This window comes from Vidua chalybeata, chromosome 3, assembly GCF_026979565.1.
Source record: "Vidua chalybeata isolate OUT-0048 chromosome 3, bVidCha1 merged haplotype, whole genome shotgun sequence".
Taxonomy (NCBI): Eukaryota; Metazoa; Chordata; class Aves; order Passeriformes; family Viduidae; genus Vidua; species Vidua chalybeata.
Window position 1 is genome coordinate 73427740 of NC_071532.1, and position 25926 is coordinate 73453665.

Below are 25926 nucleotides of genomic sequence, written 5' to 3' on the forward strand. Positions count from 1 at the left end.
AATGGAGCACAGAAAAAGCACATAATGATTTATTTGCATGTTTCTTCCAGGGAATAGGCTCTGTAACAATTACAGCTTACACACAAGCAAAACACAAACATGTATTCTTACAATGGAGCAGTTGCAGTCTATCTGAGGTGTATTAATACTAACCAGTGAACAAAGCCGGTTGGTCAGAAGTCTCAAGTACATATTTTTTGTAAACCTGTTGTTTGTCCTCTATTTAAAACATATAGTTAGTCTCTCACATGTGCTTTTTTGGATCAGGGACAAGACGTCCTTCTGAACAAAAATGAGACACACTAGAGATACACAGAAGGGAAGGGATCTATGGGATATGGTGGATTTACCCAAAAATCACCCAAAGGATCAGGATGCCTATAAGAGAAAATTCCCTGTCATCCCTCCCTTCAGACTTACAAACACCCAGCTACCCCATCTTAGAATGGACAGTGTAGCCAGCTGAGAAAAGCATCTATATGAGAGCCTCTGTATACATCCCTCATTGCAGGGAAAACAAAGGGTGAATATAGAAAACTGCAAATTTGGTTCAGTTCAGAGTAAAAAGAGGTGTGCTACTGATCCTTTCCAGATTCCTTTCTCTTGCAAATGTTTCCCAATTACACATAATATTTCCCAATTACATATAATTCTCCCTTAAAGTACTACAAGTGTTTTATTATGGGCTCTGGAAGCTGACCCTAGAGGAATTACTTGACATTATTTCCTTAAATGAAATGAAAAAAAATTTCATTCCTGAAATGAAACATAGATTCTTAATGGATTTGACTCTTCTGTAAACAAATCTAAGCTGATTTCATTGGTCTTCAATAAGAACACAAACTCCATTTCTGGTTTAATGCTAATCAGAGTTAATAAACAAAATAAGACAGAACTGGAACAGGTCTCTGGATCACTGTCTGAGTCCTTTGCCACTGACTTCCGTGTTGTGTTTTCCCCTTCATTTACTCATCAGGCTCTGACAATTGCCATGTCTTAGATAGACTTGATGGCTTTCCCCCCCCTTAAATAAAAGTCACTTCCTCAAGGCAGTTCCAAGACAAGGGCAAGATAAAATCCAAGCATCCTCACTCTGTTACAATACCAAAACCAAAACATGTCCCAGATAATGTTGAACGTGGATCATGCTCATATGCTATATAGAGAAAGAAAACTGGGGTTTTTTTTCTCCAATTCACTGGAATTCTCATGAGAGAACAATGACTAAGATAAAAGCTCAGCAAAGACAAACAAAGAAACAACTCCACCTCTTCCTGAAAAGATGTGAAAATAATGTTAACTGGAGAGAGCTTTGTTTTGCTTCACTTCCTCTACAACACAGAGAATGTTAATGAATTACACTGTTAACTGGAATATAATCTTGTCTGTAAGGGATCAGGGGAAATTTAGATGTGGGACTATCAGATAATGAGAGGCAACTGGGAATCTTTGGAAGAGTGGAGAAATCGGCATATGAAAATAATAATTATAGATTTTACAGTATTTACTGACAAACACTGTGGAAGAAACCTCTTTATTTTTAACTGTGAACTTTGGTAGAAAGGGAATTAGGATACCTGGTGTTAAAATCTCCTCAAATCCCTCAAAGCTTTAACTGAAGATCTAATGCTTTAACTGGTACACTGGAGTTTGCTTAGCTGATACAAATCATATTTCCAGGAAAATTTGTACATTATAGTCCTAGATGTCAGCCAGATGATACAAGGATATTTAGGCTTGGAAGCTTCTTTTCTCCTTTTCTGTTTTGCTTAAGAAGAAAAGAATTGCTTGTATGTTGTTTACAAAGATTTCAGCACGATGACTGCTATTTTAGCCACTAATACAAAAAAACCTTGACAATCAGAATGCATTTTTTCAACCTTCTTCATCCAGACAAGTAAGCAGTCATCAATTACAGTCCCACACATGAAATACAAATTTAGCAGTACAGAAATGAAAACTAAAGCAATTTGTACCTTTACTATTCCAAAGGGGATTCATTCTTGCTCTCTTTAGTATGAAATATTTTCTCTTTTGAATTCAAAGTTACATCAATGTCACTGACCTTAAGTTGAATCATAGTAAGAAGATTATATCCTGGCATTCCTGGCACCATCTCCTCATTATTGAGCTTTCTGTTTACCATGTGTTTTAAAACAATGCTCAAGCATTTGTTTTCCTTAGCTTGCAGTCAAGTTTGATTTATTTGAGTTGATGTCATCAAATGTAACACTAGAAGGTGCATTTTAGAAAACCTGATTTTTAATTGATGTCCTTGAACGAATTAACTTTATCAGCAAAATATGTGAAATGTTTTTTTACCCACTACATAATATTTCTTAATAACAGCTGTCATGACACTAACGATCTGAAATGCAAAGGCATAAGAATGGCTATGGAAACATAGGTTTCTGTGAACAGCTTGGAAAACAGAAAGACATTTCTGACTGAACACTCCTATTTCACTTCCTGCTCTTATCCTTCTTCTGTCTTGGAAACAACCAGAATATTAATATGGATGTTCATTCTTTTACTGCATTGATCTGTAATTTTCCCTGTTTATAAAATTATTGCTCCCACTAATATAGCATTTCCCACCTGGATGTGCATGCACACACACACCCACACACACCCACACACCTACCCCTATCACAGACACATTCATTCAGTACATTCTAAATTAGCAGGGTAAATAAATGAAGAGAGCTCTGTGTCTTGCTGGCTCTTTCAGGAAACCACGTCACATAAAATGTAATGGAAATGCTCTAAGCAGTGCACCTCAATCCCCTACACACCTGAAGGTACCCTGTGCCTTCACTGCTGGAGTGCACATTTGAGTGTATGGGCACAGTGGCACGGAGCTTCTCAACACTTCCCTGTGTCCAAGACAAAAAACTTTATCACTCTGCTGCCCAACCCACATGTCCTAAAACACTTCTGCAACTCCTCACCGACTCCAGCATGGTGAATGAAGCCACTCAGGATTTAGGCTTATTTAAATGAAGGCTGTGCCTGTGCACCCTCTTTCCCACAAACCTCTTCAAGGCTATTTCACTGCCCTTCTCTTTCAAAACTCTGCTCCTGGTGATGACTGAAAACATAGGTGGCTGAACACCAATTCTACTGGTTGGTGTTACCTCTTATTTCCCTTCTTTTTGGTCTGCTCCATCTATTGCTTTTGTCTTCCACTCAAACTGCTTGTAACAGGGATCACCTTTGGGCTGGCCTCACACAGGCCCAATGCAATGTTGCTCTGCAACATCCCTAAGTTACCTGGGCCATGCTCATTCTTTATTCTAGGGAGTAATGTAGATGCTGGATTTGGGAATGTGCTCACAGTGCTATCTCCATTGAAGTGAAAATAGCATTTTGTCAAGACAACTAAGCCTCAGTAATATCTGGAGAAGTTTTAAAGTTCTTCTCTCACTTCTTGGTCTAGAGAGAAAATCTAGAGCAGATACACCTCACAGAGCATCAAAAACTAGCTGGAATACTCTAGGTTTATGTAACAAATAAAAAAAACCCTCCATGTACTGTATCACAATCCACAATATACACCCTCCCTTTGCAGGGCTTTGTTGTACTACCACAGCAAAGCTAATTTTGTGTGATGGGCTGGCATGGAATTATCATCCTCATTTTCCTTGAACATGAGGCCAGAATTTAAATCCAAACCCTGATGGGCTTTTACATACAGTATTTCAAATTAGTCTGTTTGTATGGGAAAGTCAAAATAACTGCATCAGTTCCTAGGATATTTGGCTGAACCTGATGTCTCTATTTTTGAGCATATGGTTTATTGAATTGTAATACTTTTCAAGATAATTCCAACTGCCCTATTCTGAAGGATTAGTATTCTCAAGTAGAACATGCACAAGAATAAAGATTTTGATTGCAGCTTTAATATCAAAGTAATATGTTTCAATTGACTAAGCAGGCCACTAACAATTTAGATAAAGGGATGCAATATTACAATTAATGACCTATACACAAATTCCCCATTGTTCATTAACCCTTCAGAAACTGCTTACTTGCATAAAGCCCATGTCTTCCCTTCCTTTTGCCCACACTCCAAAAGATGGTACAGGACTCAAAATGTGTTGCTAAGAGGTTGTTTTAATGTATGGTAAGCGATATGCATGCACATTATGAAATAATACATACAAAGCACTGGTAATGGTCCTGACAGGGGTAATGGAATTTACTGTAATTTCTACAGGGTAAAATTCTAGATAATATCCACTACAAAATCAGCTTTCTCAAGCAGAGCTGGGTTTACAAGATCAGTCAGCCTGGGGCAAAATTCTACTTGAAAGAGCAGCAGGATAGAAAAGCTTCCAGGAGATGGGTTGACCACACTCTTATTCTTGAATTGGGCCCCAGCAAAGAGCAAAACAACCCAAGGCCTACTCTGTTTGTTTGTGCAATATTTTTCTTTAGTAGCATGGCAAACACCTCATGCTATTGTTGCATATGTTGCAGCAACTGGTTTGATCTGGAAAGATCCAGATCTAGCAGTCACATGATTTTATGAAAACCACCACTTTTCTCATGTAGTTCTTTGACCTTGTGAGTTGTGGTAAAAAGGCTGGAATTATGAACTCTGAAAAACATCGTAAAAGTACAAATTATTTCTTCCCTTTTGTTTTCTTGACTCTGCCAAGGCTTCTTCACGAGGTCCTTGGGGTGGGAGCATCTAAGTTGGTTACCACAGCTGCATTTCCCTTTTGGATGTTCTCATTTCTCCCTATTCTTTTGGCTCTGTTTGCTATTTGATTATTTGACAGAGTAGTTTAGGTTGGAAATGGTATATAAAAATAGATATATATTAGCTGGAGTAAATAAGAGTATTTCCATGATGACAGGGGAAATATAGCACAGTAGGCTACAAATTAGAACTTTTCATTACTGAATTTGACATTCAGGTGACCTACATACAAATGACACAAAATTATCATTCCTGTTTTACAGATGGGGAGCAGAGATGTGAGGTATACTTAAGAGGTTTTCCCAAGGACACGCTGCAAGTCTTTAACTGAGCCAGAGCTGAAGCAAAGGGCTCCTGGAGGCCATCCCAGCATCCCGTCCTCCTGGCAACTGAAAACACTAAAAGGTCATAAAAGTGTATGAGACAACTGAGTGAATCATGTCCGTAATTCATTCACTCGATCTTTGTTTTCATTCATAAACTCATCAAAGATCAGAGCCCCTGAAGTGAGTTATAGTCCCGTCTCCACTGAAAAGCTGTTTGTTAATCTCAGACAGACCTTTGCCTTTACAGCTATGCAGTGGGTGCAGTTAATATACTTTCATTTCCCTTTTTATTGTTAGCTCAGATATTAATGATGCCAGCTGTACTCCCAGCTCTACCAATAGGCTGGGGTTAAGCCACGACAACAGACCTGTGTCCCACCTGCACGATGAATGGATTACCTTTTCCACAGTGCTTGTGCAAATGGACCTCCAAACCCATGGCAGCTGGTAGTTAGAGACTCTTCAAATTAAATGGACTTTGGACGAACTCTACTCTTCCTAGTTCTGAACCACCAACCTATGTATTGGACCAATATTACTTGATGTTCACATACAGATATGAAATAGCCTCTTTTAGCTCTTTATCCGAACCTAAGAAAGTTGGGAGTGGAAGAGTCTGCAGGGCAGGAGCCAGTTTTCCCCATGGAGCAGAACAGCCCAGGAAGAGATGCCTTGTGGCTGTGGCTTCCTCATAGCTCATGGACAAGGTAGCAATCCTTTTTCAAACTAAAAGTTTATCCCAGGCAAGTTTTAAAATTTTTTCCTTAGACAGAGAAGGAAAAGTCTACATTCACAAAGGAAAAAACTGCCTTGTTCTAAGTAGCACTTAGTGACCAGTAAAGATACAGAATATATCCTTAAAAATAAGTACTTTCTCATAAAATAGAAGATCCTTGACATCTTGGTTCCAAAAGCATTTGTAATTGCTACAAATTGCTAATTGTAAGGAAATTAATGCACTAGGATTGCATTATCACAGGAGATTGTGGTCATGTAGATTCCTGTGGTTGCTATGTCTGCTTGGTAGCTTTTTCAGTTCTTTCATATAACATTTGTATGTATAGCAAAAATTTAACTGTTACTGAGGTTCACCAGTACCATGAAATGATAAATTTTAATTTCAAAATGTTTGTATACAACTAAACAAATTCAAGGTGGACAGTAACGATATTCAAGGTACAAGCAAACATAAAAGGAGACAGGCAAAAAAATAACCCATCATTTTACAGCTGGGGCTCTTGACTACTTTGGAAAAAAGATTTCAGAAAAAATCCTACTCTGCATTTTCTCCCCTGGTACATCAAAGTTAAAAATCAAATCAATACCATCTTAGTATTAGACAGTGGTGACAGCATGTGGACATCAGTGTTGTAATTAAAAAGCCATTCAGCTCAGTTGGTAAAATGTAATTTTAGCTGTAGTCACTGGCTGTTTCTAAGCAATCTATTTACCCCAAAACGTCCTCAGGCATGGACTGAAGAGTGTGAAGTGATCGAGTTTTAGTTATCCTCATACATAACAAGTTTCAATTATAATTCCTACTGTAAAAAATGTTATAATAATATTACGCTAAGTCCCTATGCTAACTGACGGCAGGGATAGAAGAGGAGGAAGAAACTTTCTCTGCTTTACTGCTTTCATTATTCTCATTTTACATGGGACTTCTTCCCTGAACCTGTAGAAGGACTAATCCCAGCTGCTGACTGAGGCAACACCCTGTGCTGCTCTGGTCCATGGCCCACACCAAGAGCGCATTGTGGAAAATTGCTGTGAGATTTCCCTCTGCTCTGACAGGGACAGCCAGAGGAATGTCCCTCATTGCCTAAAGACTGTCAGAGCTCTAGCTTCAGACGCTGCTCACAGGAAAAGCTTAGGGCCACTCATTAAAGTAGCAGCTAAATTAATGGTAAGCAAAACTAAGTAAAATGCACATAGCATTTAACTTCCTAAGCTAAAACTACCAACCAATTAAACCAAATAGGATGTCTGAATTAAATATTAAGCTTATTTACAGATAAGAAAACTGAGGCAGAAAATCAAAGGGCCGGTTTTGAGGGTGGTACTTCAAAACTGTTCTACAATCAGCATTTCTTTTGGGCTAACTTATTTCTTTCTAAAATGTTGGGTGCCCATAAGCAACTTTGTCACAGTTGTAAATCATTTGATGTTCTACTGCACACTATGAAATCCACAGAGATGGACCTGTCCTCAAAGCCATAGATGTGCCTGCATCCCCAACCCCATCCATATCCATATCCCCATCTGTATCTAGAGCTCCTTCACTGTCTGCACATCTACTTGCTTCTCCAACTGCTTGGCCAGCTTCCAAGGTCCCTTCCACTGTGTCACCCTGCCACAGACTTATCCTGGAGGGAGCCAACTGGATGGTTAAAAGCAAGTGCTGCTTCAGAACCCCTGAACCCTCCTTCCTCTCTTCTCAGCAGGCTGGGGCAATACGATACTCTTCCCCATCAATCACAGCAAAAACGTACACCAACACATGAAAGTGAGGGTGTGCAGGCTTTTGGAATGGTTTATAAGCATCTTCCAGAGTCTGACAAGACTTCTAGGCCTCAGGAGATCTGTGTCTGTGTGAGACCCTTGCTGTAGCCAAGGGTTTCACAACTCATCTCCATGTACCCCCAGTGGGGCGCAATGCAGGCCCGGAGACTGGTTTTGAAAGCCAGAGCTTATCACTCTGATAAAACCAGAAGCTGTCAGAGACTTGGAGATCCAGCAGGTCCCCAAATCACAGGTTGGACTGGTTGGCACAGGGAATGTAAGTGCAATAGTAAAAGCAGTAATTTTGTGTAAATACAGAATAAAAGTATCTTTTTTTTTTTTTTTTCCAGGAAGGGCAGAAATAAAAGTAGCAGCAGAGATATAATCTATATGCTTAATTCTGTGCTAGACCTTACAGTAAAAATAGGAGATGTTCAGATAAAAATACAAATCACACTGCAATATGCAGTGCAAATGCATATGCAACTTGTCATTTCCTACTCTCTATTCTTGTCATAGCAGCTATTATTCTCTCACCTTTGCTCAGTGGCACTAGCAAAAGCAGTAGTGGGCAGCTAGGAATACCATATGTGTTACAAGGCAGATGGTTAGAAGTACAGCCACTTCAATTGTAGTGTCAGATAAAAAGTTTAGAACCATTTTCCTGACTCTCAGATTCATCAGTGCCCTCAGACTCGAGGCAATGAGCTAAATGGGCCAAGTCTTACAGAAAAGAGGTTTCCATCCCTTTGGGCTGCTGAAGGATGCAGGTTATTGTAAGCTGCATGTTAAGAAGTGAAAACATAAATTAGAGAGTGTGCTGTAATCTGGCATGCAGATGACTTCTGTTCCTGCAGCAAAGAGGAGGCACCAGGCAAGCAGCAGCAAGAAAGCAAATTTTCTTAGTTTCTCACATCCTCTCTCTGCAGAACTCTTTACTCCTTGAGGGGAGGTGCTGCACTATAGCATCCTTCAAAGGAAGGTCAGCTTGCAGAAACACACATACAATTATTGGCTTGTCTCTGCTGCTTCTCTTTAGCTAGTCAAGCCAAGTCCCTAACAACCCTATTACACCTGGTATTTTTTCCCCCCATCCTTGAAAATTGCCACAGCTGCTCTGTTTCCTTTCCATATATGTTTCCTTCTTATGACAACTCAGAAGGTCTGCCAAAATGGGGGATCTTTTGCTATGTCTGTCACAGTGTGCCACGGCTAAGCCCAGTGAAATCTGAACAGAAAGATTCCCAAATGTATGAAAAAAAAAATCACAATTTTATCACTGTTTGCATGGCCAGGTTAAAATTTAGGGGCAAGCTGCTTGGATCTTAGAGCAGCTGCTGACACAGAGAAGTGACCAGGGACTGGGGCTCTCACTGCCTCTGACTTGCATCAGAGGGAAAATGAACCCAGAGAAGAGAGGATGTGTTCAGACAACGCTCACACACATCCCAAGGGAAGGGTGAAATGATAAAGGAATACAATGATGTTTTCTGAAGCATGGTAAATGGGAGAGAAAAGGACAGAGAAGGGTTAGAGGGAGCTCATAAGGATGACTAAGAGGCAAACAGACCACCCTGGTGGATTTTGAGGAGGGCAAAAAGCTTTCCTCAGCCTTTGGTGTAGCACAGTGTCCAGCCTATCAAACTGCCTTATTTTGGGGTTCACATCTCCCTCTATTCCTGCAAGGCAGCAAGGACAAGGGGAGTCCTGGAATGCTCCAAATGCCCCTTTTTGCTGTCCTCTGAGAAGAGAATATCCATTAGCTTCCCATCTGCATTGCTTCATATGGTCTTGAAGGCACAAACTTATCTGTGCAACATTTATTTTTGGGTTTTTAAAGGATTCTAACTTACTGTATTGACATACAGTGATCACTATTTCTCCCTGCTGTCAATAGTTAAAACAACATTAATTGACTTTGGATTTATATTCATGGTATGTTTCCGGAGGAATTAATTAAAATGTCCAGGCTTACTGCCATAAAAACCAAATATGGACTAAAGCAGATATCATACACATTCTTGTAGGACCCCTGTGATACACTGGAAGGGCTTTTCATCACAAAGTGACCAGTACCTTACTCATTAACTACATGTGCCTATCTATTCAAAATTAAGAGCAAAATATGTTCCTCACCCTTTCCTAGACGCCTTCTTCATTTCTGTGTACAACATTCAGCTGAACAAGCTGTTAAGTGGGAAAAGGAGTAGGAGGTGACCAGCTTTCCCTTCATCCTTTCAACTAGTGAGCAAAACAGCACACAGTAACTATCAGGGGGAGCACGTATTTTTTAGTAGCCTGCAGGCTAAACATCCCTCCTCCATCTACCTGTCTATCTTCCCAGTGCACGTTGCACTGTCACTCCCAAAGTGCTCAGAATATGCAGAAAGAGCTCCCAGGAAAGCCTGAGGAGCAGAACTCAACCTGGCTCTTCCAGGATAGTTAGATGAATATCAGTACTTCCTTTTTCTGCCCATAAATATGAGCAAAAATGTCATTTTATCACTGCAATAGTCAATGCAGCATTTCTCGAGACTGAAGGATCGATCCTAAGCTATCAAATACCTAAACTACAAATTGCTGATATTCAGGAAAGTGTAAGAGGACTTTTATACTGTTCCCTAAATATTCCCTTCTGGCCACTGCTGGGCACAGGCTACTACTCAGTAAGGTGGTTCTTTGGTCAGACTTGATGCTGGAAAGTTCCCTAAGATCTTAAATGATTTTCAGACTTCTGAAACACCTTAGCATTGGTGAGCCTTCTATGCCAAGCCTTGCAGCATGATGAGGATATGGTCTAATGTGCTCACAGAGTCCATAGCCTGGTGCCTAGGACACAGAGTATCTGTATTAATAACCCCAGTACACTTTGGATGCATGGGAGAATCAAACATGCCCAGGACTGTTTTCTGGCCAACTGGCCTGGAACAGCTTGAATCCATATATACACAGACTGCCTAATGGGAATGGTCTCTGGACTGACCTAACTTCTGTAGCATGTCCAGGAATTGGGAGAGCACTAGAAGGACTGGTCCAAACTGTGCCAAGGACCCTTCTAGCAATTTAATGGTTCAGACAATCAAGTTTCAGTGCCAGAGGATTTTCATTCAAGTTGTTTAATTTACTTGGGTAGCATTAGCCTTAGGGAATCCAAAAGTCTAAGATCATTGACAGTCTTCTATATATAATCTACTGTTATTAGCACGAGTAATAGCACTTTCTTGATTGATGTACATATCTTCCTTACACCAGCTTTGAAATGGTCTGCTCTGAAGAAGCAATCAGGAGTGGCAAGTTTCCAGGTAGTCCCATCTACTGCCAGTCAGCCTAGGTCTGAAGCTCTATTGTCCCACAGTCCCTGCCAGTTGGACAATCCTAACAGAACCAAACAAAATTGTTCATAGAAAGAAATAGGTCAGCAGCCTTCACATCTTTTCCTCCTTAATAGTTTGGTTCAGAGCATGGGTGTCCATATGTTTGCAGTGACCTGCTTGTGGCTGCCACCCCGGCGATCTTTCCTCCAGGGTGTCTGATCCTGCCCTGGAAGTGGTGCTGGCTGCAGAGAGCAGAGGGATGTTGGGATAAACTGGGACACCTATGGAAGCTGTATTTTTTGACACTAGAATTCCTTTGACTTTTAGAAAGATGAAAATGTCACAAAAAAAGCATAATGGAACACCCTATGAAATTGGAATTTTTACCATGGAGCTAGCAAGAACACGGCTCTGCATTGAGTTTCTATCTCTGTTCTTTAACAGCTGACTGCGTGCTGTTTTACCATTCTTTTAGCAGATGGCAAAGGCACTTAATCTGAAACAGCAGGACTTCTCTCTGAAACAAATACAAACATTTCCTGCAGAACACAACATGATGTAAACCCAGTGGCCAGAGTGGTTTTCTGCTGATGTGTTCCCAGGGCTCTAAGTAGTATTTGCAGACAGGCAGCTCTTGAGTCCTAGACCATGGTGAGTAGTGGGAAGCCTCCACAGCAGAGCCACTGTGCAGGGAGGACTCTCCTCCAGGAACTCCACTGTGGGTCCCATCTGAAGCGTGCCATCAGGCTCAATCCTGCATTTCAGACCAGTACAGGTCTCACAGAAATAAGCTGGGAATCTTTTCAGTTGACTTTGTAGTGTCATGCAGGCTCTCATTCCCAGGAATTGCATGAACAGAAGGTCTCCAAGACACAGTGGGAGCACAGGAAATCACTGGATCCCCATTTCTTTTCTTTATAATTGAGATGGATTAGAGACAACATACCCTGTTCTTGGCAATCTCACATTTCCATCTTTTTCCAAGCTTTGACTAAGCAGACACAGCATTTAGCTCAGGAGCAGCAGCCGGACTCACACTCTGATGTAGGATAGTTGCATAATGTCATGTGTTCTCTTCTGTTCTCCTCCCTCACCTCACTGGGGATCTCTTGTGATAAAAACAGTAAAAGGTTCTTGATTTATTTTGCTGACTAGAACATTTCATTATATTGATTCAGCTCATGAAAGCCCCAAAAGGAAATGGAAAATAGCCCATTATTTTTAATTTCCAATTGGAAAAGTTACAACACATTTCTATTTATGATGTGCTTTTTTCTTTTTTTTTTTAAATCTAAATCATCAAATTCAGCACTTATTTTTAGAACAGTCTATTTCCATCGTTAAGGAAAGACTAAGGTTTGAACTTGTGTTTCTCTGTATCACAAGCTGCTGAGGTTCAAAGAAATTATTCATATATATTTTGAAGAGAGTTGGTGAGGAGGTGAAACTGCCAAATATCCTGAACTTCTCTATTTTGGGAAAAATGGTGGGCTAGGATGATCTTATAAAATATATTCACGGCTTAAATTGAACAATTTAACACTCTGAAGCTTAAGTAAAAAATTAATAGAAGGCAAATCTTTGAAGTGGTGGCATGTGTGTAAGCCTCTTGTCCCCTGCAGCCAAAAAAAAAGTCATCAAGGCTTCAGACAAGCAGTATTAAGCATTTGAATTCTCCACAAAAGTATTCATGATGTAGAGCAATTACTTGTTTCTGATATTAGTGAAAAGTTGCTCAAATGTGTTTATTTTGCCTTTCTCTGTATAATATCCTTTGAAATATGTGCTTTGCATGACTTCTTCCGCATGGTAGATTCATCTTTTGTGGTGTAATCATATACCCCCATGCACATTCACACGTGTACACATATATTTATACACACATACACAGACACACACACAGAGAACAAATAAACGAGATGGCCAGAAATTCTTGGCATGGTCTCTGTTATTTCTGTGTTGCTCTTGCTTGAAGCACATTTAACATTTTACTTGACTTGAAAACTTAGTAAGGTAGATGGATTAAAGAAAAAAAAGCCAAAGGTTGAAAGGATGAATAGCTGAGAGAATAAAGCATCGTGCACTTACAGTACTGCTGGCACTGAATGCAAGGAATCAGTCCTGCAGACCTCAAAAGGGTGAGGAATGAAACTCAAACACACCCAGTTTGGTCAGCCCCGAAAACCTAACTGAACAAAGACATCCCAAACCTGCAGCTTGGGTCAAAGAGCTAAGACACTAATCCAGTACAAAGGGCTTTATTCAGACTGTTTACCCTTTTGTATGTATGTATATACAATCAAAACTAATTTTTTTTCAGACCCTGATGTGAACCAGTGCTCTATACAAATCTGTGGGGAAAAAGTCCAGCAAGTTATTTCACTGACAAAAGTGGCCTTTATGTTGCTTCAAAAGTGGCCTTTACTCTTTGCAAAGTTCCTTTAGAATAAGGTCTGCGAGGAATTTTGTGGAAAACAGAGCTACTTTACAGTATTTTCTCTGCATTGACTCTTTAAACATACTAAATCTGTGCTTTGTTAACTCAGCATTCAAATGTAGAGAAATCCAAAGAGCAGGTCAGCTTTCTGTCCCTAACGACAGCTTTCCCTCTCAACCGGCCAATGGCCTGGTCACACAACCTAACCTCCTGCCCTGGAAGATTTATCATCAGCTTTGCATATGTCCTTGTCACTTTGAACTAAATGGGGCTGCTCAACATGCCCCAAAATCTAGGGCCTGTGTATGCCTTTGCTTGACTGAACCCCAAAGAGCTATTAGTGCTGAAAGCTAATTGTAGGTGTTTTGCTCTCGAGAGTGTATCCCAAATTTAGTGTAGCATGTATCTTGCTGTCTTGATTAAACTGCAGGCTCTTCAGGGAATGAACCATCCTTTATTCTCTGTAGTTTTCAGAGCACCAGGACTCTAACTTCAGATGGGGCCTTTAGGTGCTACCATGATATGGATAAATAAAAGACAATATAAAACGGTGCCACCAAAGGAAATGAAAGATGTGAAAGGTAATAAATAAAGCTAATTTCATCCATCTGAAAACAACTGATTAAACCAGCAATCAGATCAGAAATAAGGTAAAAAATGGAAATCTTTCCATAAACATTTTCTACCTTTCTCAGAGGAGCAGTGCGAAGATGATGTATCACTCATCCCTACACAAACCTTGCTTTGATTTATTACCTCTTAAATAAAAAAAAGACAACCTCTGTGATTTTTGTAGCAAAGTATTTTTGCAACACTTCTCAAGAGAAATCCATGCCTATACTCACAGACCTTACATATATCTCTTTAACTGGTAAAAATACAAGCTTCCAAGACTTTCTAGAAGCTAGATAAGGAACAAATAACATGAATCCAAACCTTCTGCTTCTTGTCTGCAGACATTAAATATATTGCTGTGAATATAGAGCTGAAAGACTATTCAGATGCAAGAAGGCAATACTCAATTTCTCCTCCCAAAGACAGTTTCTTTGTCAGAATTAGAGGAATTCTAAAGGGCTTTTCACTTGCACAAAAAGCCTCCTGCCAGCAATGATCATGGTTAAACAAAAAGCATGTCCAATAGAGCAAGCCACTCATGTGACTATCATTTGCAACCCAGGTACTGGGAGCAAACACTGGCTACATACTTTGATCTAAATATACCCCAATTAAGGTTTGACTGATTATCTGTGCTCACAGAGTGGAGGTAGGCAAATTTAACAAATGGCAGTGAGGAAACTTGGGTTTATGGAGTAATTTAACACAGGCAACATAATGGCAATAACACAGGAGCAGCAGACCACCTGCTCCTCGGCTGGGTTCACTTTCTCATGGACCTGTCACACTGTAGAGCTCCTCACACAAATAAAACAAGAAATAAGTAATTCTCCTGGAGAGCAATTGTTAAACCACCAGTCCTGAAATATGCCGTGATGGAAACTGATCTTAAGAGACATTTTTTAAACCTGTTTGAGGAAATCAAAGGTCTCATTGATTAGAGAAGAGGTTTTAACCAAGAGAAGTGTGAAAACAACCATTTCTCCCTTTGAGAATTATATATGGATATTGCCAAAAACCTGTAAGTGCAGGAGAATATCTTCATGAAAACAGCCTACAGTAAATAATGGAACACATTAGCTTTTCTTTAAGCTCTTTAATATCACAATTTAACATAATTGTCAGACATTCAGATCTTTGTTATTTGGGTAAGTTATAATTCTATGTTTTTAATCTTGTGTTGGCTGTTTTGGAATTATTAACATATTTATTTAATCACTACTGAGCAACACAGACTGAAATTTAGAAGTAAGAAGTACAATAGCACATCTTAAAATCAGGTTGTGCCATGAGATTGATACCAATTGATCTAGAGGAAAAAAACTGCAATATGAATTACCTTTCTTGTTTTGGTGGATGTGAGGAAAGAGGCTAAAACTTAATGGATTTGTGGTGTAACGAGACAAGGCTCTGAAAAAACTATTAGCAGGAGGTTATTTTACATTTGTAAAGGAAAAAATGAGGAAAAAATCAGTCACTAACAGTTGCTTCAAAGACTCAAAGACTGTCAAGATGGGATATTTCCCCAGAACATTTGGCCTGGATCCTAAGGGACTAACTTTATTTTCAGGTGACCTATGGATCTGAGTCAGCACCTTGGTTAAGCATTTGAAAACAGATGCCCATGCACCATTTATTCCTTGCCTCTTGCCAGTGAAATAAATGACAATTAATATGCACATCTGAACATGCATACTCACTGTGGGACTGCAGACACTAGAGACCTTTGCTTCATTGTCATAATGTGCTTTTTTCCCATGAGTAAATTTACTGCTAATTCTTTCAGCTCTCAAAACTGAGCATTGTTAAAAACAGAAAAGAAAAAAAAATATTACTCAGACACAGTAGGTGAGAAATCTTAAAGTTTTAATTAAAAAGATGTTGACACAGATGTTGGAAGAGCCTGCACACTGGATTTCCTGGAGAGAGTAAGCAGAGTAAGGATTTAACTCACCTCACTTCAGAAGCCTGAAACATAGATATCCTAACTACTCTGCTTTTTCTTCAGTGAGGATAGAGAAAAAAAAATCTTTTCAGTGAACCATTCACCTTAAGTTTTTTAGCTACACTGCTCAAATTGCCTCTAGAGGGGCCTATTTTCCACCATTACAGTGAAAGTCTAAATTGAGGAGCTTCAGCTGAGATGACAAACTCCTAGGCATCGGCTTTAGGGTAGATCTCATCCAAATATCCATGGAGCTTTCTTGCATGTCAGGAAGGCTCTAGTTGGTGCATGCTGGGGTACTGAATGCCTCCAGGGAAGCCTGGACATGAAGGGAAAGCTGATGGCTCCCAAACTTACAAACAAATAGTGAGGAGAAAAAAAAAGGGATCTGCTCAAATCTGGATCTAGACCTGGACTTTGGGATATAACAGTCACTGGAAAAGAGTGAGGCCAAAATTTGGATCAAGGTTGGCACTGCTCGGCCTGTGCTCACAAGAAGTCTCAGGTCAGTGCTTAGCACTTAGTGCCATGTGCAGCAAAACGCCTACACACTATGGGACCAGCTCAGGGACACGTGTCAGCATAAACTCACAATTTCTTCTATTTATTAGCTACTGTCACAACTGGAACATTAAGGCAGCAGAGATTTGAGGGGTGTGTCTGTTAATCTTACTTTACTGTGAAAATGTTCATGATAGTCCTTTTGCTATCAAGATGTAATGCTGCTGATTAAATTACAAATGACACACTACATCAATTCTTATTAGAGATGCTCAGGTCTCTGAGTATGTACACTCATGTGGCTGATACCCTTCTTGCCCATTTCTCATACCATTCAAGCCAGTAATTATCAGCAAAGATTTCAGAGCAGACTCGAGGCAGTCACGCATCTCACTGTCAGTCAAGGGTTTTATTTTTTTTGGCAATGTTTATGTGATATCAGGGGTCAGAGGTTTTTAACCCTACTTCCCCTGGTGAACTATTACAATCCTCTGCTGGATTCTGCTGGGAAAGGAACATATCCTATTATGCTGCTATCAATTCTTTATCTTGTAGCATTGCTTCACAATTCACAGATATGATATCATTAAGGCTGAAATTCTACCGCATGTTGAACCCTTTGTTTATTTCACTAAGACCTGAAAGATCTTGAGACTAGTCTTCAGATATGATGAGACCTGTCAAAAATGAATTCACCAGTTTTTGTGTACTATCAATATTTTATTACTTAATGGTAGTTTAAGGCTGTAGTAGATACAGCTTGTTCATAACTAGCCTGAAAAATGAGATTATCTTTTGCAAACAGTTGCCTTTCATCCTTTTCACCCAAAACACAAATACATTTGGCTGAAAACTGAAAATGTTTCATTTTTTAATGCGATTGTTAAATTTTTTTATTATGGTAGGGAATATCTTTCTGCGGGGAAAAAAAAAAAGAAGTTATGAAATAATCAGGTTCTTCGTTTTAAAAAATCCACTTTGGTAGAAAATTCTTGGCCAGACTGTTTCTTTCCAATCATTGGAGCCCTACACATGCACTCCATGAAAAGTTTATAAGTCTTGGATGACCTCTATACGTGCATAAACCGAAAAATGTAACATGGTAGTTACTGAGAGTGGCACCTCAGCTATTCTGGTTTTATGGCTGATTTTAAGAATAATACATATATGAAATACTACTACTACTACTACCACCAATAACAATAATAAAAATTAATAATCCCTTAATAATAATAATAATAATAATAATAATAATAATAATAATAATAATCCCTTTTTCATTTTCTACCAAGTTACAATATGATGAGAACACAGAGTTTCCCTCAGTATAATTCTCCAACACAAACTTGGCAAAAATTTTCAAGCAGTGCTGTGACAGCAGACCTGAGAAAATGAAACAGATACAATTGTTGACAAGAATAATGTGATTCTTAATAGAATAATAAATAGAAGCCACCAAAGCATTTTGACCAATAAAAGAGTGGTTCCTTTGTATAAAATTGACTTACAAATATATAAGACTGAGAAGAGTGGGTTTTTAGTATGATGCTGCAGAGGCACAAGGGCACTGACATAGTCCTGGAGTCGCCTTTTAATAAGTGAAGTGTCAGGGGGCTGGGTAACTCATGGGGGTGATACGGAGCCCCTTGCTTCCAGGTCACTGCTTTGAATCTGGCCTTGGCTGATGCCAGCTGAGAGCTGTAACTCTTTGATGCCTGCTTGGTGGCCTTAAAAACTTCTCATTTTTTGGGTTCAGCACGAGTGGGTGCTTGCTACACTGGCAAGCCCTGTCACTGTGGCAGAGGCAATATGGGGACTGTGAGGCTGGGTCTGGTGGTCTGTGCACAGTGGGAGGGTATGGGCAGAACACACTGCTCCTGCGCCCCTAACCCTGCGCATCGACTGCCGCGCTGGAGCAGCCGTGTTGGCAAAGAAGCTCCCTGCAGAACACCATTCTTGAGGACAGAGTGCTTTATTCTACATGGCTGTTCCTCAATATCATTCCTGGAAAGTTTTCAGTAAGTGAGCTAATCCTAAAAAAAATTTTGTTTTAGAGTAGGTCATTCTTATGCCATTTCATTTTTATTCCCCCATCTCCCATACTGTGTACCACCTGGGAGTCCAAGAGCAAACTCATAAAACAGCATAAAATTTTCTAGCTATTTATTTATTTGCTACACTTACTTTCTAATGGAGTGTGTGCAACATCATATTTAAAACATGACCTTAGAAACTTAAAAACACATCCATTTTTCCCAAAGAATATACAGCTGCCAGAGAAAAGGGGACATTCAGTAAACTGCATGTCACTATCAGCTATTGATAGCCAGTGATTTGTTCTGAATCCAAAGGCTAAACCAACCCTCATGCTGCTGTATGTCAGATGCAATTGGTCCAAAGTCAAAGTTTTACAGCTCAGACAGGGCGCACTTTATCCTTCAGGCTGCTACTTAAGATAGCCATGACCCTGAGGAGAACCAGTCAACAAAACAGACAGACAAGAGGATGTGATTTGTATGCATCCCTGAGCCTGCTCAAATCACCTCTGACCTTCAGGTCAGGCTGCAAATGACAGCAGAGTGCATGCACCTGATCAGACAGCACATTCTCATTAGAAAGCCTGGGAAAAGGGGGCAGCTACACTGTGTTTACTCATAGACCAAATGCAATCTACCCAGGAAATGAGAAGAAAAAAGATCAATTTAGCTCAACAGAAGGATGTGAGCAACATGTAAGTATGTTATGAAATTCCATATAAAACTGCTTATTCTTATAGACCCAGATGGGAACTCTCTGCCTGGGTGAGTCACCAAGAAGACAGGTTAGCAACAAAAAGTGGGTATTTATTTGCTGCAGAATACCATGCCAGGAGTCTTTACTGGGGTACATAACTTCTAATAGACTGAGATCCACAGTCAAAGGCATTTATAGGCTTGATTTGCTGGTGGTACTAGTTGATGATCAGTGCAGTTTTCTCATTTGACTATTTGTATAGTCGTTGCTGCTAATTTACATCAGTATATGTGAATTTACCCAGTAGAGAGGGCTGGATTTATCCAGCAGAAGGGTGTGTTCACATGGAAATCCAGGCTTTCCTAAATGTGGTTTTTTGGATATGGCAGCCTGTCAAGTTACCAGAGAGATCAAACCCATGTTTTTTCTGCCAGGCTTCTGGAGGTAATCTGTGCTAAGGTTTTGGTTTAGGACAATTTCCAGCACATTTGGACCAAGTCTGTGATTTGAAGAGTGAGTGTGCTTGGTGACTGTGTTACTTTGTGCAGAGACTGAGGACCACTCTTCATTGGTCCAAGTTGGCATTACATTTCTTATAAATTTCATCTGGCATTAGACTGAAGGCTGCAGTGCTGCCACGATCCATCTATGCTAAACAGGCCTGCCGATGGCAGCGAGAGACCTGTGGCACGGGTACACGGCATCACTCGTGCAGACTCTAAGGAAATGTGACTCCTGCCTCCACTTGTCAGGGGCTGCAAGGACTGCTCTGGCCTCAGCATCAGGGGCTTTATGGGAAAAGTGCTGCCCACCTATTGCCTGGTCTGAATGGAGATCAGCTTAGCGTGCAACGCCTCTGACTCAGCCATTTGTGCTTCCAGCCCTTACCATGCCACCTCCCTGCTCCATCCCACTTCTCTGCCCAGGCACAAGACATGGCACTGATTGTGCCAGGCAAGAATTCTGGTGCAGTCTGATTGCAAACTGAGTGCAGCACGGAGGCTAAATCCCTCCAGTGCAATCCCTTGACAACAGTAAATCTAGAGAGTCCTTCTGGAGCCAATCTATCTCTAGGACACACTAGAAGCATACCACTGATAGGCTTTCCGAGTGTCTGACATGTGAAGCTGCTGGCCAAGAGGTCAGCACCATGACCTTATAACTACTCTCTTCTGAGAACAAAACTGAATGGTTTTATCCAGTAATGAATGATGCTCCTTGCTAGACATGAGATTTTGCCATAAACATGAGATGGGAAATAAGGCTGAAACAGAATTTAAGACTGGTCCTTTGCTTGAGTTGAGTTGGGACTCAGCGTGTGAAGATTAGTTATTTTGCATTTTCCACACAGATCCACACATTTATGACACTTTTTAACTATGACATTTAGATTCATGTTTTCCTCTGGTGATATCCATGTCAGCAGAAAGTAAAGGAATCCTACACAGTGGGGTTATTTTAGTATCATTCCTGTGAATTAAATAAGTGCCTTTTTTAAAGCTCTCAGTATAGATAATATCTGGTGACAGATATATATTCTGGAGAGGAGCCATCCTTACTTTTACATAGGTGTCAAACTACCCATGTTATGACATTAATGTTGTTTTCAGGCTTACTAGACAACCACTGAGGCCCATGAGTATATTTCCTCCTGACTGCAAGGCATTTCAGCACCCTGAGCTGGAGGAGACAGAGATTGCCTCTGACACAGCTACCTTGCACAGACAAGAAAGAAAAAAAGTGTCCCTGTGTGTACCATGAACACTCACAGCAGTCTGGATTCCTAGCAAAATCCTTTCCAGTGTGCTGGCCACAGTTCTAGGGAGACGAATAAAAATAGACTTTGTTGCTGGAATAAAATAAGAACAGAGGAACAAGAGAACAGCTGTACTGAATGAGACCAAAGGTCCTTCTGCTCCTGTCCCTGACAGTGTCTAGTAATAACTGCTTAGGGAAAGACTGTGAGGAGAACAGCACGGAGTGACCCTTCCCATGGCAGTCTGCTTTCAGCTATCTATAATTTAGGAATTTCCTGACACAGATGTGGTTATCCACTGGACTTTTATTTTCTGGCTTTGTGTAGTTGCTTTTAGAGGCCATTTGCCTTCCACATCCTCTTCTAGGGAGGAGTTACACGGTACAAGGAGCCCAAGCATGCCGTTTGTGAAGGGGGGCTTTTGTTTGCCTTAGTACATTACATTTAGTAATTTCATTTGGTGTTTCTCAATTACCAGGCCAGGAGAAATTGCAAGATTCTAATTGGACTAGGATGAAAACGCACGAAGCCAGAAAATCTTCTTGTTGTTTATCTTTGTCATGGTTTCTTCTGCTTTATAAGCCACACAGTTGTTGGTGAGCTGCATCATGCTAATAGCAGCATATGGAAAGTACAAGAAATGACAGCAGAGTCTGGAAAGAAATGCATTTTTGTATTGCACATGCACCTGTAGGTGTGTGCCCAAAACATGGGAGAAAAGATTTTGAGCGCTTACTGCAATGTGTCTCACATACTGCACAGCCACTTCCAAAGGCAATGAAAAGCCAGGTATAAATTACAGGGATCTTTTTCCCAAAAGAAGAAGAATGTGGCCAAAATGCTTTTGTTTCATCTGTGGTAATAATTTCATTGCAGTTTGTTTCTCTGCTTTGCCACCCATAAAATTTAACTAATTACATCCCAACTATGAGCCCTGCACAACAGTAACATGAATAATGGAGAGGATATAGATTAGGGAGAGTTAGGCAAAGCAGAGAGATTGCTGTTTTCTTCGAGTTTCAAGCAATGACTACAAGTAGAGTAGTTTATGTTTTTGTGAATCACTGGGCTTTCCAAGTTTTCCGGACAAACTGATCAATTCATATGTAAATAAAATATATCGCATCCTATAAGAAAAGAGCAGTTGATAAAGAGGATCTAGTGCTGAGGGTCTTTATGACCAAGAGAGGGAAGAATTTCTTTGTGTCACTACAAAATGTTACTCTGCCCCTCAAAGGAAGGAGACAGAAGGCTAGCTCTATGCAAAAGCCTGACTGCATGTGACTGACCCAGCAGGAGAAGGGCCGGCTCTCTTTCTCGGGCTCCTTCTGTTGCAAGACACAGATCCTAAGTACGTGCTGGATGCCTCTGCCTGATTTCTTGGGGGGTATTCAGGCCCAGTGATACATTTTAGAACAAGGAGGGGAATGAGCAGACCAAAAATGTAAAGCACATGCTGTTTCTCTTGAACTCTGTTGCTCTGCTGAAAGCGGAGCATAGCAAGTACATGTGCATTTCACTTCTTTTACGTTACACACCAGTAGTGACTCCTGCTCTTGTTACTATAAAAGATTTCATCCTTTTCGTTTTTCCTTTTAAACAGCAGTTCTTATTTAAAATTATCTTGTCCCTTCTGAAATGTGCTTTTTCAGGGTGAGTGAGCCTAGAACAGCTTGAGAAAAAATATAGTCCTTCCAAGTTGGACTGCATCTCATCAAAGTGTTTTTCCCCTTAGGATTTTATGGAATGTTACCTCACTTTATGACAGTTCACATCACAGTGTAATGCTGAACATTTCTGTAAGTGAGGCAATGCACTGTGAAATGTCAGGCAAACGATAAAATCAATAATCTGCAAGTTACCAAAGAGAAAGGAAATTCATGGATGTCAGTAGTTTTTGGGTCAAAGGCAGATGCTCCAGAACAGAGCAGTTTGGACTGGCCAAACACTTTTGGGCTGTTTTTGTTTAAGTTTCACTCTCAAAGAGCACTGAAAAATGACTCTATTCTCAGCAACTGGGAGCATCTTTACATACACTTCTTCCATCTTTTATTCTTTTAGCTGAGAAAGTGAGATTGAAAAATTACTTGTTTTCTTTTATATCATCTTTTCATGCCCTGGATGTATATTCTGTAACAAAGTTAACTTGTATTCACAGAAAGAAACCTTTGAACAAAACCTACCTGAGATCAATGGTACATTTCTTTTCCACTCAGATCTGACTGCAAAATCAAAAAAATGAGTATTGGGATTCTGCTGGAACTAAAAACATGTTAGAAAAAGATTTTAGCCAAAAAAAAAAAAAAAAAAAAAGAACATTCATAGAAATGTTCTGTGCAAGTCTGAAAATATGAAATGTCAGAGTAAGCATATTTTTGTATTTTTTTAATAAATTAAATATTTGAAACCAAAATTGATTTTTAATGCATCAGCACTGAAAGACTTTTTAGCCTAGTTGTTCAGTTCTGGCTTCCAGTTTTTAATTGAAAAAGCAACATTTTTATGAATATCTCCTCACAATTTCCTCTGAACAAATATAGCTACTTTTCAGACAGCTCTATTTAATTTCTTAGATGGCCGTGTTCAGGAAAGAAATCCTATTGGAGCTTCCCATATTCACTTTAAAATATACCAGGGGAAATGCATTTAACACTGGGACTAAAGCATGTTCTGGGTCACAGAACAAGTAAAATAAAACCGAGTGTTGGTATGTTTACTGAGCTGTGCTTATTTACGTGCAGGCTTCTGAAAATAGAATACCATTGGAAAACTTGTAGGATAGGTACAGCAGCTGCTGAAATATCTGCAGATACACTGACAGATGTATGGCTGGAAACATAGTGCTTCCAACAAAAAAAAAAGTGCAAAGGATGGATATGGATGCTTTCATCAACCCAAAACAAAAAAAATCCCCTGGCAAAGCCAGGCAAGTGAAAACATCCTGATACAGCGATGTACAGTGAAGGCTAAAAGGTCAATCACCGTGGCTAAAAGTTATCAAGATAATTATTGCTTACGCCTTGGACGGGGAAAAAAAGCACGGCCACAGAAGCTGTTCAGCTTTGCATCCCTCGCAGCCTTGGGAGAGCTCCTCTGGCCAGGCATTATTTTATGGACAGAAAAGACTTTGGGCTTTCTAAGCGCCGCACCTGCGGTCCCGCGGCCCCTCGGGGAATCATTCAGGGCGAGGAGAGGCAGCGGGCAAACACGGCCCTCCCGACATCAAAAGTCCCCTCTCTCCCTCTCCCCTTTCAGCGGCGGCTCCCTCCCTCCCCTCTCTCCGGGCGGCTGCCCGCGGCCTGGGGAACCTCTCACTTTTTGTCCTCTCCCGACCCTTCTGGACCACATTCTATGTTTTTATTCAGGCCATCTGCTCGCCGGGGAAGGGAAAGCGGCTGCTGCGGCTGCCGGCCCCACGGCCCCTCCTGGCACTTCTCTGCCCAGCGACGGTGCCTCTCCCGCCGGCCTCGGCCCGGCCCGCGCAGGCCGGCGCAGGCCGGGCGAGATTTTATTTCCGCTTAAATATAGACGGCGAGGGGTAGGTTTGTGTTGGTGGCCTCCCCCTGCTCCCCCGGAGTGGTACGGCCGCCTTGTTCCTGACAGAAGTCTTTCTAAAGACCTGCTCAAGCCTCACTAAGCAGCTGTGAGTTAGGTCATTTTCCCAGGAGTTTTACATGTGGAAAACCGGGCATTAGGAAGGCCTCAGAAAAGGACACCATCTGGCCCCAGTGAAAAAAAGGATCATGACACTTTCTGTGGTACCAACAGGCCCTGATGAACCATAAAGGAATTCAGGCCTCGACTGTGATCCGATGGTGACTGGCCCAACAATCCCCCCCGTGACAGCCTCCCCCATTCAGCCCCGCAGTTATCTCATAGCACAATGGACTTTTGTGCCACGCTGTTTACCGGGGGCGTCGTCAAATCCAGTCGGATTTCTGGGCTCGGCTTCAGCGCCCCTGCTCTTTGCTGCAACATGTAACACGCATCGGGAGAGATAAGGACACAAAGAAGGCGGCTTTTTTTTTTTTTTTTTTTTTTCTTTTTTTTTTTTTTTTTTTTTTTTTTTTTTTTTTTTTTTTTTTCCCCAGCATTCAAACCCCCTTGCATTTCTTTCACTGTACGATGGAATAAAGACTAAGGCTCTGTAGTGGATGCAAGAAAGATCTTTGCTGGGAATCAAGAAATCTCCTCCCATCACCCCCCAAGTTAAGTCAGACTTTGTGGATTAAGGGGAATTTGCACCACTGTTTTCTAAAAGTGAAATTTAATTAATGCAGGTCAGGATTTACAGCTTACATGGACTTTTTGTGAGAAAATAAATGGATTTGTTTATTTTTTTCTAGCCAACATGTCACTATTTCCTCATGTTGATTTTGGAATAATTTCTGTCTAGGTAAAAAAGAATTTTACTATTAGCAGTATTGGATTTAGCGCACTATTAATTTTGTGGTCTGATTTCAGTGTGTGGGTGTTCATTCTTAAATACAGGAAGTGTCTTGATTAGTTTGTACACTAGGTGCAAGCTGTGTAGGGCCACAAGCAGAAGTAAGCCCCCCTTGCCTCCCCCCACAAAGGATGCTACCTTCTCCCTGCCATTGTCACCCCTCTGCCCCACTCCCACTGCAAGAGAGAGCCTGGGAAAATAAACAGACGTTGTAGCCTGCCCTCAAGGTCACTGCATTGACCTTGAAAGGGTAAGGGGTACCAAAATCCAGACTCAAGAAGCCTACAGGGAAAGAGACTTGCTGCCTCCCTCCCCCCGACTCCCCAGTTTAACCCAGTCTTGGTGGTGCTTCTGCTCTCCAGGCTCCCATGGCACCACTGGTGGTGAAGACATCTCTGCTGCTGGCACACAAACTGGACATGGATCCTGAGGTCAAACCCAGCAACTCTGACGTTATCAGAAGACTGTCAGGGAGCTGACACAGCTTGGGCAGCAAGGACTTAATGACAAATGTGACATGTTTTATCCTGTTAGGGATAAAATGGGCTAAATTTGATAGGAGGTTTTGGGCATGCTGCAACTCCCCAGGAAAGATCTAGTGATGACATCTCAGGGGTATGGTGTGGTCATGATTGACTTTCA

At 40.8% G+C, this 25926-nt stretch overlaps 1 long non-coding RNA gene across 1 annotated transcript; it reads right to left on the reverse strand.

The window, feature by feature from the left end:
* Positions 1-16618: 16618 nt before the first annotated feature.
* On the reverse strand, positions 16619-25173 carry LOC128785813 (uncharacterized). Its single transcript, XR_008430043.1, has 3 exons — positions 24153-25173; positions 23021-23059; positions 16619-18381 (listed from the first exon to the last, which is right to left on the reverse strand). It is a non-coding gene; the product is annotated as an uncharacterized LOC128785813 (long non-coding RNA).
* Positions 25174-25926: the final 753 nt, after the last annotated feature.